The 15,742-nt window shown below is 44.7% G+C and overlaps 1 long non-coding RNA gene across 1 annotated transcript in view; it reads right to left on the minus strand.

The window, feature by feature from the left end:
- Positions 1-3,891: 3,891 nt before the first annotated feature.
- Positions 3,892-15,742, minus strand: part of LOC144689255 (uncharacterized) — a 60,855-nt gene continuing 49,004 nt past the window's right edge. The window contains exons 4-5 of the long non-coding RNA XR_013578609.1: positions 4,366-4,494; positions 3,892-4,120 (exon numbers count right to left, since the gene is read on the minus strand). This is a non-coding gene — a long non-coding RNA (uncharacterized LOC144689255). The remainder of the gene's footprint in view (positions 4,121-4,365; positions 4,495-15,742) is intronic.

The following is a 15,742-nucleotide window of genomic DNA, read 5'->3' on the forward strand; positions in this document are numbered from 1 at the left end:
ACTAATGGCTGGAGTGTGGGGGCAAGTCAACTGATGAAACCTCCAGGAATACATTTAATCACAGTTGGCAACCCTATGTGGGGAGATCACTCTAAGCTTGGGCTTTCAATTGGCTGAAAATTTAACCTTTACAACCAATCTTCAGCCACAAACATTCACTCCCTCCACCACTGATGCACTGTAGCAGCAGTGTGTGTACCATCTACAAGATGTACTACAGAAATTCACCAAGGCTCCTTAGACACCTCCTTCCAAACCCATGACCACCACCATCTAGAAGGACAAGGGCAGCAGATAGATGGGAGCACCATCACCTGGAGGTTCCTCTCCAAGTCACTCACCATCCTGACTTGGAAATATATCGCCGTTCCTTCACTGTCGTTGGGTTAAAATCCTGGAATTCCCTTTCTAGTAGCACTGTGGGTGTACCTACACCAGGTGGACTGCAGCGGTTCAAGAAGGCAGCTCACTATCACCTTCTCAAGGGCAACTAGAAATGGGCAATAAATACTGGCCCAGCCAGCAAAGACCACATCCCATGAATGAATTTTTAAAAAATGAAAATATGAGGTTTGGTTTAGTAGCTTAAAATAATAGGCCTACAGGTGTCAGTTGTGGCTCAGTTAGTAGCACACTCACTCTGAGTCAAAACATGGTGGGTTCAAATCCCACTCCAGAATTTAAACATAAAAATAAAGGCTAACTCCAATTCTAGGGGAGTGCTGCACTGTCAGAGATGCTGGCTTCTGAATGAGACTTTGAACCAAGACCCTGTCTACCATCTCAGGGGAATGTAAAAGCATGGCACTTTCCTGAAGCAGAGCTAGGGAGTTCTCCCCAAATATTTATCCCTCAACCAACATCACTAAAATAAGTTATCTGGTCAAAATCGCATTGCTGTTTGTGGAATCTTGCGCACAAATTGGCTGTCACGTTTCCTATTGCAACAGTGACTACATTTCAAAATTTCTTAATTGGATGTAAAGTACTTTGAAACATCCAGTGCTTGTGAAAGACACTATATAAATGCAAAATTTTCTTTTTTATTCAAATCTTCTTAGAAAAGTAATGTCAAGTTCACAACACGTATGTTCCAAATGCACAAATCATCCAGAAAGTTCCAGGGATAAACAGCCAGGCCATTAGCGTTCAATTACCAAACCTGCTGACCGGTTTACACCACTCCTCCACTTTCCTCACTCCTAACAGTCTTACTTTTTCTTTCTGTCTATTTTGTTGCTCTCTCTTGGTCCAATCTTTTTTTCTCTCTCGATTTCTCTTTCTATGCCTGATTTGACGCTAATTCACCCACATTAATTCAGCCGATGTCTATCTCCATTGTTCCTGTTTCCCTCTTAATCTTTAAATCTCATTATTCAAGGAGATAGACTATTGGTTCCGTGATTCCCGAGATTCCCTGTTATCAGCTTGCAATTCCACCAAGTTACAATGCAGTTTAAATTTGAGTTGAAGGATACAGGAAAAAGTCTAATTAGCAGTGTATATCACATGGTGTCACACTCCAGCCAAGATTTAGCCCGTTACTGATGCAACTTCGGCCCAGCTTAGGTGATAGTATGTCAGGACAGAAGGTTGTGAGCTTTATCACCACACTTGGGTTTGAATACTACGGAAAGCATGGAGGATATATTACATTTTAGCTTAGGCAGCAGCCTTCTAATGTATATTTTGAAGTGTAGTCACTGTTGTAATGTAGGAAATGCAGCAGCCAATTTGAGCACATTTCTACAAACAGGAATGTGATAATGACCAAATCTTTTATTGAAGTTGGTTGAGGGATAAATATTGTCCAAGATGTCCTGCTCTTATTCAAAGTAATGCCAGAGGACACTCAGGTCCTTTGTTTATTGACTTCTCTGAAGGGCAGCTCTGACAATCCAGCAATTAGAACTTCACTGGAATGCAAACCTAGATTTTGTGCTCAAGACTGGAGTGGGTCCTGAACCCACAACTTTCCTGACTCAGAGTTAAGAATACTGCCACAGAGCCATGGCTGACACAAGAAGAACCATGAGAGCGATCTGAGGAGTGAGTCCTTTTCTTTATCTTCCCAGGTTTCGTTTGCCACCTCCCATCACCTCCCTGGAGAACATATTAAGATCAGATCATCAGAGTTTGAGGAATCATTCAAGTTAATCTGTAACCCACCAATTCAATGCATTAAATATCCAAGCACATATACCGAAGTAATCTGTAAATAGACTTCAGATATATTTGCAGTGGGTGTGTAACCAAGGTCCTATTTACTTTTTCCAGTGGATGTCAATGATCTTATCGCACTATTAAGAGAAGTGCAGAAGATTCTGTGCAATAGAATAACCGACAACAAAACTAATTTGCATCTACGTAGCGCCTTATCAACCCAAAGCACTTCACAGGAGCTTTACCAAGTAAAATTTGACACCAAACGACATAAGGAGGTGTTAGGATAGATGACCACAAACTTTGTTTTAAAATAACTTTTGAGGAGCATCTCAAAATAGGAGAGAGGGGTAGAGATAGGCAAAGAGGTTTAGGAATCGAGGGAATTCCAGAGCTTAGGACCTCAGTAGCTGAAGAGACAACCACCAATGGTGGAGTGATTAAAATCAGGGAATCATAAGAGGCCAGAATTGGAGGAGCTCAGAGACCTGAAAAGTGTAAGGCTGGAGGAGATTACAAGGAAGGGAGGGGTGAGGCCATGAAAGACTTATAAACAAGGATAAGAGTTTAACCAGGAGTCAATGCCAATCAGCAAGAAGCTACGGTCATGGACTTGGTGCAAGTTAGGATATGGGCAGCAGAATTTCAAAGGACCCACAAAAAATGGGTTAAATGATGAATGAACTCATTATTGTTTTAGATGAATGGCGATTCATCTCATTGCCACTGGTGGAGATGTTGTTGGTGACTCTGTGACCTAACAATAGTCATAAATTTTGCTCAGATGGTGCTTTAAGACATTTCAATATATTTCAATATTTAAGACATTTCAAATGCAAGGACTATTGATATTACACAAGTTAGCATATCTCAAAATGACTTTCATAGAGTCACATCAGTTTGTACATGAGCTGAACACCACCAAATTCTATCAGCCAAGGGCTACAGAAATATCCCTGGACCTCCTACTAGTCTAAGAAAGGAAGAATTTACATTTGTATATCAGCTTTCACAACCTCAGGCTGTTGAAGTACTTGTGAAATAACTGTAGTCACTGTTGATAGCAAATGTACTCACAGCAAGGTTCTACAAGCAGCAATGTGCTAGTGCTTAGATAATCTGTTTTTTAAATGTTATTTATTGAGCGGATAAATATTGGCCCAGGTCACCAGATGGAACAGTCAACTGGAAATTGGGACACCTGGGCCAGTTCAGTTGGTCTCCAAATGGTCCTGGGCCAGTTTAGGCTGGCTAAATCTATTGGCCTAACTGGTTCCAGTTGAGATAAAAACAAAAAACTACTGCGGATGCTGGAAATCCAAAACATATATCTTATAAATCTTATATTTCACTCCTCTGCTAACTTTACTCAGTTCTGCTGAAGGGTCATGAGGACTCGAAACGTCAACTCTTTTCTTCTCCGCCGATGCTGCCAGACCTGCTGAGTTTTTCCAGGTAATTCTGTTTTTGTTTTGGTTCCAGTTGAGGCCAGTTACAGACCAGGTCAACTAGTTCAAGTTTGGCAGTTTGGTTCCAATCCTAAACTTGCAAATCTAGAAAATTAATTCCACTCCATATAAGCACCATTAGTAAACATCAGCATGATGCTATGCCCAAGTGAAAAAAAATCACTGAAGTGCCTGTCTGTGTGTGCAATTTAGGTGCGTCAGTCAAGTAAAAACAAATATTCTAGTTTGACTACACTATAAGTTCCAAACATTAATGGGATGCAAGAGAAGCACAGCAATAGTTAAATTGTAGAAATCCAAAACACATACAGCTGTAATCTGTCTTATCTAGGAAATACAAATTCATACTTAAGCATTATTTAGATGTTTCGCCATGGATTTCAGTGTCTTATTGAGCTCTTGGATTTTCTCAGTGATTCATCTTTCTGATCTCTTTCATGACGGTTTCTCTCTTAGCCCCTGGCTGTTGGGGTGACAGGTGAGACATGCTGTGACAAAATAAGAGAAAAAGATTAAGCTTGGAATTATCTGAACCTTAACCACAGTAGAAAATGGACTTTCAAAACAGGTACAATGGGAGAGATTTATAGATCAGAAATATGGAACCGTGGCCAGAGGTGACAACTATTTGAGGTAAGAGGTGACTTGTTAATTCAACTTGCGTGGTGAGAACAGAGGCTTTGCAGTAGCTCCAGAGTTGACAATCTGTGGCCTTGTTCTCCCACATACTGACCTGTCCCTGAGAGCGGTGGTCCACCAGACGGCAACAGCCAGGGACTTAACAAACAGCAAATTCGTCCTTCAGCCAGGTACAATATTCTACACTCTCTCTCTGGGACCTTAGTGCCACCAACAATTGCACCTGTAAGTAAAATCGGGGGCATACTCAGTATCCCGCATGTAAAATTGGAAAATAATACAGACGCTAACTACAGACAATACATGAGGGCAAATTATTCAATGGTTCAGTCTCACTGTATGACTTAAGCCATTGGCAATGGAGGCAATTTTAACACTGCAGTCACCTATATCCCATCATAATGATCGATCCTCACTAAAGAACTTTTGCTTAAACAAACAATGATATTTAAATGTTTTGAAAATTAATTATAAGGATCATAATTACCTTGCCATCATTTAGAGTGTACAATTGCTTGCTGGTTGCCTCCTTGAGTTGCTTAAGTGTTGGGGCTTGACTCAGGGTGTGAGAGAGGAGGTGCATATAATGCTAAGGGACCATGCGTGGTGGGGGTGGGGGAGGGGGTGGGGGAAGGGGGCCCAGACTCAGGCAGCACCGCTCATGTCTCAATGAACCCTGCCCCGAGACAAAGCCTTAGTGTTCGAGATTGTCCTGGAGCAAGAGCCCAAGTCCGTACAGCCATTTGGTTTGACAATCAGGGTGCATTCTGGCTGATATAGTGCGTGCCCACTTTTGGCTGTGCTCTTGTCCTTCCGCACAGGCGCCAGCTCCCTAAAGGCCTCCATGTCCTATTTTCAGAACACGTTCTCTCCCATGGGCAATTGAAATTGTCTTTGCCTGAGTTTGGTGGAGTGAAGATGTGGGCAAGGCTTGTGAGTGTTTAAGTTTCTTATTTCCCTCCTGTACAATTTCCTCTGATTTATTACAATGGCTTTAGCATTGTTCTAGTTTTGTACGTGCATGACAAGTTACACATAACTAGTGGACCATTACCATTGTATCATTACATTTTTATTTTACTCTTGCTCTCACTTTATTATTTCTTTGATTAATTGCTGATTGGCTAATATCTTAATTACCACCATTAGTCATGTTAATAATCCCTGTACTATGAATTTCTTCATTAGGTCTTTATATTTCTTAATTACTAGGTTTCTATATAGTTTATAAAATCATTTTCTCTGTTTTGACTACTAAAGTCAAATAACATTGCTATATACATGTGGAATGATCTTTGCAGCTATATTTCCAGTTCAATTATCTAACTCCTTTCTAAATTGCTTTCTCATTTGAACTGGCCATATGTACGCTATTTCAAAAGTAAATTGCCACTCGATGGTGTGTGGTCCTGGGTCGGGCCCTTCCTAACCGACGTCCTCCCTCTTGATGGTGTGGCGTGACAGTGAGTGTGAGTGAGTGAGTGTGAGTGAGTGTGATTGTGCGCCATCAGAGGTGAACACAAGGTTGGTGTGAGTTAAACTCAACTCCTTAGCTCAGCCCTGGTCCCTTCCCCTTCCCTGGTGACCAGGACTCTGGGCCTTTGCCTTCTCTAGCTCTGTTTCTTCAGTGAAAAGGCAAAAAAGATTTTGTTAGTTCTGTTGCTTCTCACTTTTTAATGGTCATTTTTTCTTAATTACTCATTCTTAAAAATAATCAATCTATTGCTTTGGCGTTGATTTTTTTTTTTTGCTCAGCAAGTTGTTTATGTTTTCTTCAAACCATAATTATTTTTTTTGAAATTCATGTTTAATGTTGTACCAAACCAGATCTCAGGCAGCAGCTGCTGGGTTCCTTGCTGAAGGGGAATGAAAGGCTCACAACCAGTCTGATTGCTTTTTGGAGGGCTGGCAAAAAGGGTTATTTCTGCTCCAACAGAAACAGCAAGAATTGGAAATGCTCAGCACATCAGGCAGCATCTGTGCAGAGAGAAACAGAGGTCAGTGACCCTTGGTCAGAGCTAGTGCAGGTTGTGGACCTGAAGCGCTGACTCTGTTTCTCTCTCCACAAATGCTTCCTGGCCTGCTGAGCATTTCCATCTTTTTCTATTTATATTTTAGATTTTCAGCATCTGCAGTATTTTGCTCTCCTGTTATTATGCTTCATGCTGGGCATTTGTAAGTATGGTTAGTTTCAATTTAAAATGAGAAAATGTTTATCACTCAATGCAAAATGTAATTTTTCTGTTAACAAAGTATGGTTAGAAATAGCACATTATTGCAGGTGAATTGGTTGGTGCTAATTTACTGGAAGGTTTTCCCATTTTTAAACTTGGGAATTAAACCGGGAGTCATGCGTCAGTAGAATGTGTCACTGTTAGGTCACAATATTCTCATTTCTACATAGGATTGTTGTTTGTGGTGCTTGTGAGGTTCAAGTCTTTTGGATGTTACTGTCTGATATTGCATAGGGCCAGGCTCAAAGAAACAGAGATGGTTGCAGAATATGAAAGACCAAGTTGTGTGCAATTGTCTGACAATGCTGTGGTTGTAACGTGAAACCTGAGCTCTCGATGGGGTTTATAAATCGAGGCATAGAGTACAAAAGCCAAGAAGTTTTGTGTAACCTATATAAAAACAGTTTAACCCCACTGTGACTACGGTTCCCAATTCTGGGCATCTGAAGGATGTGGGAGGTGGGGTGGGTAAAGTGGGGGAGAAATAAAGGGCTTGGAAACAGGAGAAACACCAGGACCCATGACTTCCCCCCCCCCCACCCTCCCACCTGGCCCTGGCTTGACTCTTTGCTTAGTGCTGGGTGGTGCATCACCAAGCCAAGGAATGCCTGGCACTCTTGCTGCAACATGGTGAGAAATAATTGGCATCATTCATATATCAGAGTGGTGGAAGGCCATTTGGACAACTCCAATTTACTCGATCAACGGTTTCCAATCAGAGCTGTTTGCTAGTCACAGAAAGAGGTGTACTAATAACATTAAAATAAGTTATATAAGTAAATATATCATCCATTTTTTGCGAATGCACCAATTCATTTTGGAGCTTGGAGTTCATAGCTTCCAGCTTCTCCTCCTCCTGCCAGAGGGCTGCCCTCTCTGCTTTCAGCCTCAGGATTGTCTCATCTTTTACCTACGCCCAGGACTGTGAAAGCACACAGGTGCCAGCTGCAATGGGGGAGGCTCAGGCACTGTTCAGATTGGGAAGGACTTGCTTTTCCTGGGACCAGGAGACTGGAGTTTTGCCCCTGATGCCCCGAGCTTTGTAGAACCAGTTGTCCATTCTTTTATTCTCCTTCCCCAAGTTGTGCTCCACTGATTCATGTAACGGGGTCCATTGTACCCAGTGCACCTTAGGAGAGAATTTTCCCCCGTTGGAGGGGTTGTGCGGGGAGGGGCGGGAGCAGGCGCGAACCTGATTGGCGTCCCCGATCAGGTCCGCGCCGCCATTTTACGTGGGCGGGCCAATTAAGGCCCGCCCAGCGTGACGTGCGCCCTGAAGCGTTGAGCGCTCCCTGTGCGGGCGGAGGGTGGGGGGCTCCCTCAGTCAGGGCCTGCGCTCTTTCGCACATGCACGTGAAAGAGCGCAGAAATCTGTGCCTCAGGGAGAGTGGTTTAAGGTTTAAAAATTTAACTAAAGAAAAGAAAATAATTTAAGGCATGTCCTCTAATGTGACAGTGTCTTTAATGAAAAAAATTATCCTCAGTTAATAACTTTAATTGATATTTAAATGGCCTTAATAGGCCTTTGACAGTTTGGCGGGTGCGCAGCTAAGTTGGCTACGTGCCCGCCGAACTGAAAATCTAAATGACACACGGTGACATCAGGACGCATGCCCGAAGTCATCGCGCATCATTTTACACCTTGGTGAGCGGGCCCCACCCCCGCTCGCCAAGCTGAAAATTCTGGTCTTCGACTCACGAGCGGTCAAAATTTTTGATGTCCCCTGCGATGTGTACAATTCGATGGACATCATCTTTGAGGCATCTAATGTCAGTGAACTCAACAACAGGCATAATGTAAGAGGAATAGATATTTTGCCTGTTAGTCATTAATGAAGCAAAGATGTAGATGTTAGTGAGTCTGGTTTGTTAGGTGGTGAAGAATTAAACAAAAAAAAAATGGAGTGATAGGTTGTATGCCTAATTTGTTTGTGAAAGTAGAGGTAATAACAAAGTGAAATGTAGTAAAGACCAAAGATTTTATAGTGAATCTATCTGTTAAATTAGAGGTGTTAATAAATAAACCATGATAAAACAGCTCTAGATAGCTTCTGTCCCCACTAGATTTTGAAGACAAAATACTGCCAGATTTCTGCCTACTCAGTCAACTATCTATATCTGTCTGCAATCTCCTTATGTCCTCTTCACAACATACTTTCCTACCTATCTTTGTGTAATCTGCAAATTTAGCTATCATGCCTTCACTCGCCTTATCTAAATCACTGATATAAAGGTAGTGGTGTAGTGCTATTGTCACTGGACTAGTAATCTAGAGACCCAGGGTAATGCTCTGGGGACCCAGGTTCAAATCCCACCATGGCAGATGGTGAAACCATTGTCGATTTTCATTAAGAACCCATTTGGTTCATGAATGTTCTTTAGGGAAGAAAAAATCTGCAGTGCTCACCTGGCCTGGCCTACATGGGACTCCAGACCCACAGCAATGTGGTTGATTCTTAAATGCCCTCAGAAATGACCTAGCAAATCACTATAAAGTCAATAAAAAGGAATGAAACTGGATGGCTCACCCGGCACTGACCTAGACAACGGCAAACCCAGCTCTGTTGACCCTGCAAAGTCCTCCTTACTAACATCTGGGGGCCTGTGCCAAAATTGGGAGAGCTGTCTCACAGGCTAGTCAACAAAAGGCCTGATATAGTCATCCTCAAGGAATCATACCTTACAGATAATGTCCCAGACAGCACCATCACCTTCCCTGGGTATTCTTGACCCACTGGCAGAACAGGCTCAGCAGAGGTGGTGGCAGAGGCAGGAGGGAGTTGCCCTTGGAGTCCTCAACATTGATTTTGGCCCTCATGAAGTCTCTTGGCATCAGGCAAACATGGGCAAGGAAGCCTCCTGCTGATTACCATGAATTGTGTCCCCCCACCTCAGCTGATGAATCAGTGCTCCTCCATATTGAATGCCACTTGGAGAAAGCACTGAGGGTGGCAAGGGCACAGAATGTACTCTGGGTGGGGGACTTCATTGTCCATCACCTCCACAGACCAAGCTGGCTTAGTCCTAAATGACATAGCTGCTAGACTGGGTCTGTGGCAGGTGGTGAGGGAACCGACAAGAGGAAAGAACATACTTGACCTCACCCCCATCCTGCCTGCTGCAGGTGTATCAGTTCATGACAATATCGGTAGGAGTGACCACCGCACCGTCCTTGTGGAGATGAAGTCCCGACTTCACATTGAGGATACCTTTATTGTTTTGTGTGGCACTACCACTGTAAATAGATTTTGAACAGATCTAGCAACTCAAGATTGGGCAACCATGAGGTGCAATGGGCCATCAGCAACAGCAGAATTGTACTCAACCACAACCTGTAACCGGCATTTCCCCACTCTACCATTACCATCAAGCCAGGGGATCACCCCTGGTTCAATGAAGAGTGCAGGAGGGCATGCCAGGAGCAACACAGGACATACCTAAAAATTAGGTGTCAACCTGGTGAAGCTACAACTCAGGACTAATTGTGTGCCAAACAGCATAAGCAGCAAGTGATAGACAGAGCTAAGCGATTCCACAACCAATGGATCAGATCTAAGCTCTGCAGTCCTGCCACATCCAGTCATGAATGGTGGTGGACAATTAAACAGCTCACTGGAGGAGCAGGCTGCGCAAATATCCTCATCCTTAATGATGGAGGAGCCCAACACATCAGTGCAAAAGATAAGGCTGAAGCATTTGCAACAATCGAGTGGATGATCCATCTCGGCCTCCTCTGGAGGTCCCCAGCATCACAGATGCAGTCTTCAGCCAATTTGATTCACTCCATATGATATCAAGAAAAGGCTGAAGGCACTGGATGCTGCAAAGGCTATGGGCCCTGACAATATTCCAGCAATAGTACTGAAGACTTGTGCTCCAGAACTTGCCACTTCCCTAGCCAAGCTGTTCGAGTACAACTACAACACTGGCATCTACCCGGCAATGTGGAAAATTGCACAGGTATGTCCTGTACACAAAAAGCAGGAAAAATCCAACATGGCCAGTTACTGCCCCATCATCTGTAAAGTGATGGAAAGGGTCATCAACAATACTATCAAGCGGCACTTGCTTAGCAATCACCTGCTCACTGATGCTCAGTTTAGGTTCCGCCATTACAGCCTTTATTCAAACATAACAAAATAACCGAACTCGAGAGGTGAGGTGAGAGTGACTGCCCTTGGCATCAAGGCAGCATTTGACCGAGTGTGGCATTAAGTAGCCCTAGCAAAACTGGAGTCAATGGGAATCAGGGGGAAAACTCTCCGATGGTTGGGGTCAGACCTAGCACAAAGGGAAGTGGTTGTGGTTGTTGGAGGCCAATCATCTCAGTTCCAGGACATCACTGCAGGAGCTCCTCAGGGTAGTGTCCTCGGCCCAACCATCTTCAGCTGCTTCATCAATGACCTTCCCTCCACCATAAGGTCGGAAGTGGGGATGTTCACTGATGATTGCACAATGTTCAGCACCATTCGCGACTCCTCAGATACTGAAGCAGTCCATGTCCAAATGCAGCAAGACCTGGGCAATATCCAGGCTTGGCCTGACAGGTGACAAGTAACATTCCTGCCACATAAGTGTAAGGTAATGGCCATCTGCAACAAGAGAGAATCCAACCATTGCCCCTTGACATTCAATGGCATTACCATCGCTGAATCCTCCGCTATCAACATCCTGGGGGTTACCATTGACCAGGAATGGAACTGGACTAGCCATATAAATACTGTGGCTAAAAGAGCAGGTCAGAGGCTAGGAATCCTGTGGTGAGTAACTTACCTCCGACTTCCCCAAGCCTGTCCACCATCTACAAGGCACAAGTCAGGAGTGTGATGGAATACTCTCCACTTGCCTGGATGAGTGCAGCTCCCACAACACTCAAGAAGCTTGACACCATCCAGAACAAAGCAGCCCATTTAATTGGCACCCCTTCTACAAACATTCACTCTGTCCACCACTGATGCACTGCCGAAACTCACCAAGGCTCCTTAGACAGCACCTTCCAAACCCACGACCACTACCATCTAAATGATCGAGAGCAGCAGATGCATCGGAGCAGCATCACCTGGAAGTTCCCCTCCAAGCCACTCACCATCCTGACTTGGAAATATATTGCCGTTCCTTCACTGTTCCTAAATCCTGGAACTCCCTTCCTATCAGCACTGTGCGTGTATCTACACCACATGGACTGCAACGATTCCAGAAGGCAGCTCACCACCACCTTGTCAAAGGCAATTAGGGATGGGCAATAAATGCTGGCCTAACAAGCGATGCCCACATCCCGTAAATGAATAAAAAAAATTGTAAAATGATGAGGCCCCAGCACAGATCCCCGCAGGACTCCACTCATGTGGAGGGGCATGTTAGTGGGGTGGTGAAAAAAGCATATGGGACACTTGCCTTTATCAATCGAAGCATAGATTACAAAAGTAGGGAGGTCATGCTGGAGTTGTATAGAACCTTGGTGAGGCCACAGCTGGAGTACTGTGTGCAGTTCTGGTCGCCACATTATAGGAAGGATGTGATTGCACTGGAGGGGGTGCAGAGGAGACTCGCCAGGATGTTGCCTGGGGTGAAACATTTAAGTTATGAAGAGAGGTTGGATAGACTTGGGTTGTTTTCGTTGGAGCAGAGAAGACTGAGGGGCGACCTGATCGAGGTATACAAGATTGAGGGGCATGGACAGGGTGGATAGGGAGCAGCTGTTCCCCTTAGTTGAAAGGTCAGTCACAAGGGGGCATAAGTTCAAGGTGAGGGGCAGGAGGTTTAGGGGGATGTGAGGAAAAACTTTTTTACCCAGAGGGTGGTGACAGTCTGGAATGCACTGCCTGGGAGGGTGGTGGAGGTGGGTTACCTCACATCCTTTAAAAAGTACCTGGATGAGCACTTGGCACGTCATAACATTCAAGGCTATGGTCTAAGTGCTGGTAAATGGGGTTAGGTAGGTAGGTCAGGTGTTTCTCACGTGTCGGTGCAGACTTGATGGGCCGAAGGGCCTCTTCTGCACTGTGATTCTGTGATTCATCACAATCAGATGAAGACCCACTTATGCCTACTCTCTGTTTTCTGCCAGGCAGCCAATCTTCTATCCACGCTAATATGTAACCCCCCGACACCATGAGCTTTCATTTTCCGCAGTAGCTTTTGATATGGCACCTTATCAAATGCCTTCTGGAAATCCAAGTACAGCACATCTGCAGACTCTCCTTTATCCACTCCTCATCTCCCATGTATGCGAATAGTTCTACACTTATCTGCTCAAAACACAATGGGTTTTAACAAGTGACCTTGTTAGCTGAATAGCTCGACTCGAAACCACCCTGTCACATGACTGAGACTTGAGCTGCTTGAATGATACAGTTTTTGGATTCCAGCTTCAGTTACTGTTTAACCTCAGAAGAGATAACAGGATTCGAGGTGAGAGCAACCTGCCTCTGGCAGCTAATAACCACCTAACAGGTAGCAACAAAGGTCTCTGCCCAGGTTTTGAGTTGCCTGGCCCTCATCTATGCCGGGTTCTACTGGAACATCTGAATTTCTGTATCTGTGCCTAGAAGACTAATTCATCTCTACGTGCATTCTTCCATCGTGGGAGTCATTGCTTCTGGAAAAGTGGATTGGTCTGCAACAGTTTCAGCCTGCTAACCCCTGAAGGAATGCACCAGTGGGCTTTTTGATTCTAGACTCTGGACTCACATGAAAACATAATTCTTATTTTTATCATGGTCTTTGCCCTGAACCCCTTTCTTTCCCCTGTCTATTTTTTATTGTACGAATGCAAAAAAGAGTGGATGTTGCATAACCCCTTCCTGAGTTTTGTGTGTGTGTGTGTGATTGGATCACTCCGAAAATGAAGGGTTGGGAAAGGTCCCACTACTTATAAAGGGGGAAATCAAAAATCAAAAAAACTTTTCCATTTACGGATTGTTAGTGAGTGGAGAAATCAGAGCTGTTCTAAATTAAACCCCCTCCTGTGCATAATGAATACTTTATTTTGATTGAGGATTAAGGGAGCACGGCGAGTACACAGGTCACTTTTATCAAAGAGCTAAACCGGCCATGCAAAGCTGAGAGATGAGGGTCAGAGAGAAAGAGGGTAGAGAGTGAGAAAGAGAGAGAGAGAGAGAGACAGAGAGTGAGAGAGGCACAGAGAGTGTGAGAGAGAGAGAGAGTGAGACAGAGAGTGAGAGAGGCACAGATAATATGAGAGAGAGAGTGAGACAGAGAGTGAGAGAGGCACAGAGAGTGTGAGAGAGAGTGAGACAGAGAGTGAGAGAGGCACAGAGAGTGTGAGAGAGAGAGTGAGACAGAGAGTGAGAGAGGCACAGAGAATGTGACAGAGAGAGAGTGAGACAGAGAGTGAGAGAGGCACAGAGAGTGTGAGAGAGAGAGAGACAGAGAGTGAGAGAGGCACAGAGAGTGTGAGAGAGAGAGAGAGAGTGAGACAGAGAGTGAGAGAGGCACAGAGAGTGTGAGAAAGAGAGAGTGAGACAGAGAGTGAGAGGCACAGAGAGTGTGAGAGAGAGATAGTGAGACAGAGAGTGAGAGAGGCACAGAGAGTGTGAGAGAGAGAGTGAGACAGAGAGTGAGAGAGGCACAGAGAGTGTGAGAGAGAGAGAGAGAGTGAGACAGAGAGTGAGAGAGGCACAGAGAGTGTGAGAGAGAGAGAGAGAGACAGAGAGTGAGAGAGGCACAGAGAGTGTGAGAGAGAGAGAGAGAGTGAGACAGAGAGTGAGAGAGGCACAGAGAGTGTGAGAAAGAGAGAGTGAGACAGAGAGTGAGAGGCACAGAGAGTGTGAGAGAGAGATAGTGAGACAGAGAGTGAGAGAGGCACAGAGAGTGTGAGAGAGAGAGTGAGACAGAGAGTGAGAGAGGCACAGAGAGTGTGAGAGAGAGAGAGAGAGTGAGACAGAGAGTGAGAGAGGCACAGAGAGTGTGAGAGAGAGAGAGAGAGTGAGACAGAGAGTGAGAGAGGCACAGAGAGTGTGACAGAGAGATAGTGAGACAGAGAGTGAGAGAGGCACAGAGAGTGTGAGAGAGAGAGAGAGAGTGAGACAGAGAGTGAGAGAGGCACAGAGAGTGTGACAGAGAGATAGTGAGACAGAGAGTGAGAGAGGCACAGAGAGTGTGAGAGAGAGAGAGTGAGACAGAGAGTGAGAGAGGCACAGAGGGTGAGAGTGAGAGAGAGAGTGAGGGGAGAGCCCTCAGAGAAAAAGCTGCTCTTCTTCACTCGAAAGGGAAAATGGGCCTTACCGTCTCATCAAGACAAAAGAAGGGTTAATTTTTTTTTTAGTTGCTCCATTATGTTTTCTAGGGCCAACCAGTATCACAAATCATTCTGGCTGGAAGGTGTAAGAGAGTTGTGTGACTTGCTCTCCGATTTCTTATTCCTGTTCCCTCAGGAGAAGCAATTCAGCTCCTCCTTTCATAATGCTTTACTCAGACAGCGAGTCAAAACCATAAACTCACAACGGAGACAACCCAGGGGGAAGTGGGGGTGGGGCTGGGTGGAGGACGGTGGTGGGAAAAGGGAACAGCACCGCTCCAGACAGCATCAACACAATGCCTCACCGGCTACCCTCATGACCTTGACCCTGGGAGTCGGATGTTCAATTACCTGACGGAGCAGACATAACCCAGGCAGACATTGTTCAATAAAAAAAACAAAACTGCACATTCCTCAGAAAGTGGGGCTAGATACTAAGCAGACCTCTGTTAAAGGCCTTTTCCCTGAAATGGTGAGCTGCAGGTGGAGTGAAAATGAAGAAGGAAGTCACGCCAAAGAGGTACTAATTCTGTTTGCAGATTGAGCAGCCCAATGGAATAGGGTTCAGCCCACTGGTCAATGAGCAACAGCTATCTGGAACAATATCTCGGTGAAGATGTGCCAAAAAGGGTACTTGACCACAAGTCAATTTTAGTTATTTCAAAATGTTTTCATTTCTTCCAACTCAATTTTATCCTCAAAGATGCTTAATACCTCAGGTACCATAGGGCTGGAGCTGTTCAAATCAAATGATTTCGCCACCTCAATCCTCAGTCTCTCTATCCATGTCTTTCTTCATCATTTGGGGCTGTTCAGATCAGTTAATGTCCCCGTCCCATCCAATATCCATGTTCTCCTTTAACGCTAAAGCAGAGTGGGATGTAGGTGGTGGGGAGCTTTTCAGGTCAAGTGATGTTCCATTTATGATCTTTTACTCCAGTGGTGTGGGGCTGATGGAGTCCGCCATCCATTATCTA

The sequence above is a fragment of the Cetorhinus maximus genome, chromosome 13 (assembly GCF_964194155.1).
Source record: "Cetorhinus maximus chromosome 13, sCetMax3.hap1.1, whole genome shotgun sequence".
NCBI lineage: Eukaryota > Metazoa > Chordata > Chondrichthyes > Lamniformes > Cetorhinidae > Cetorhinus > Cetorhinus maximus.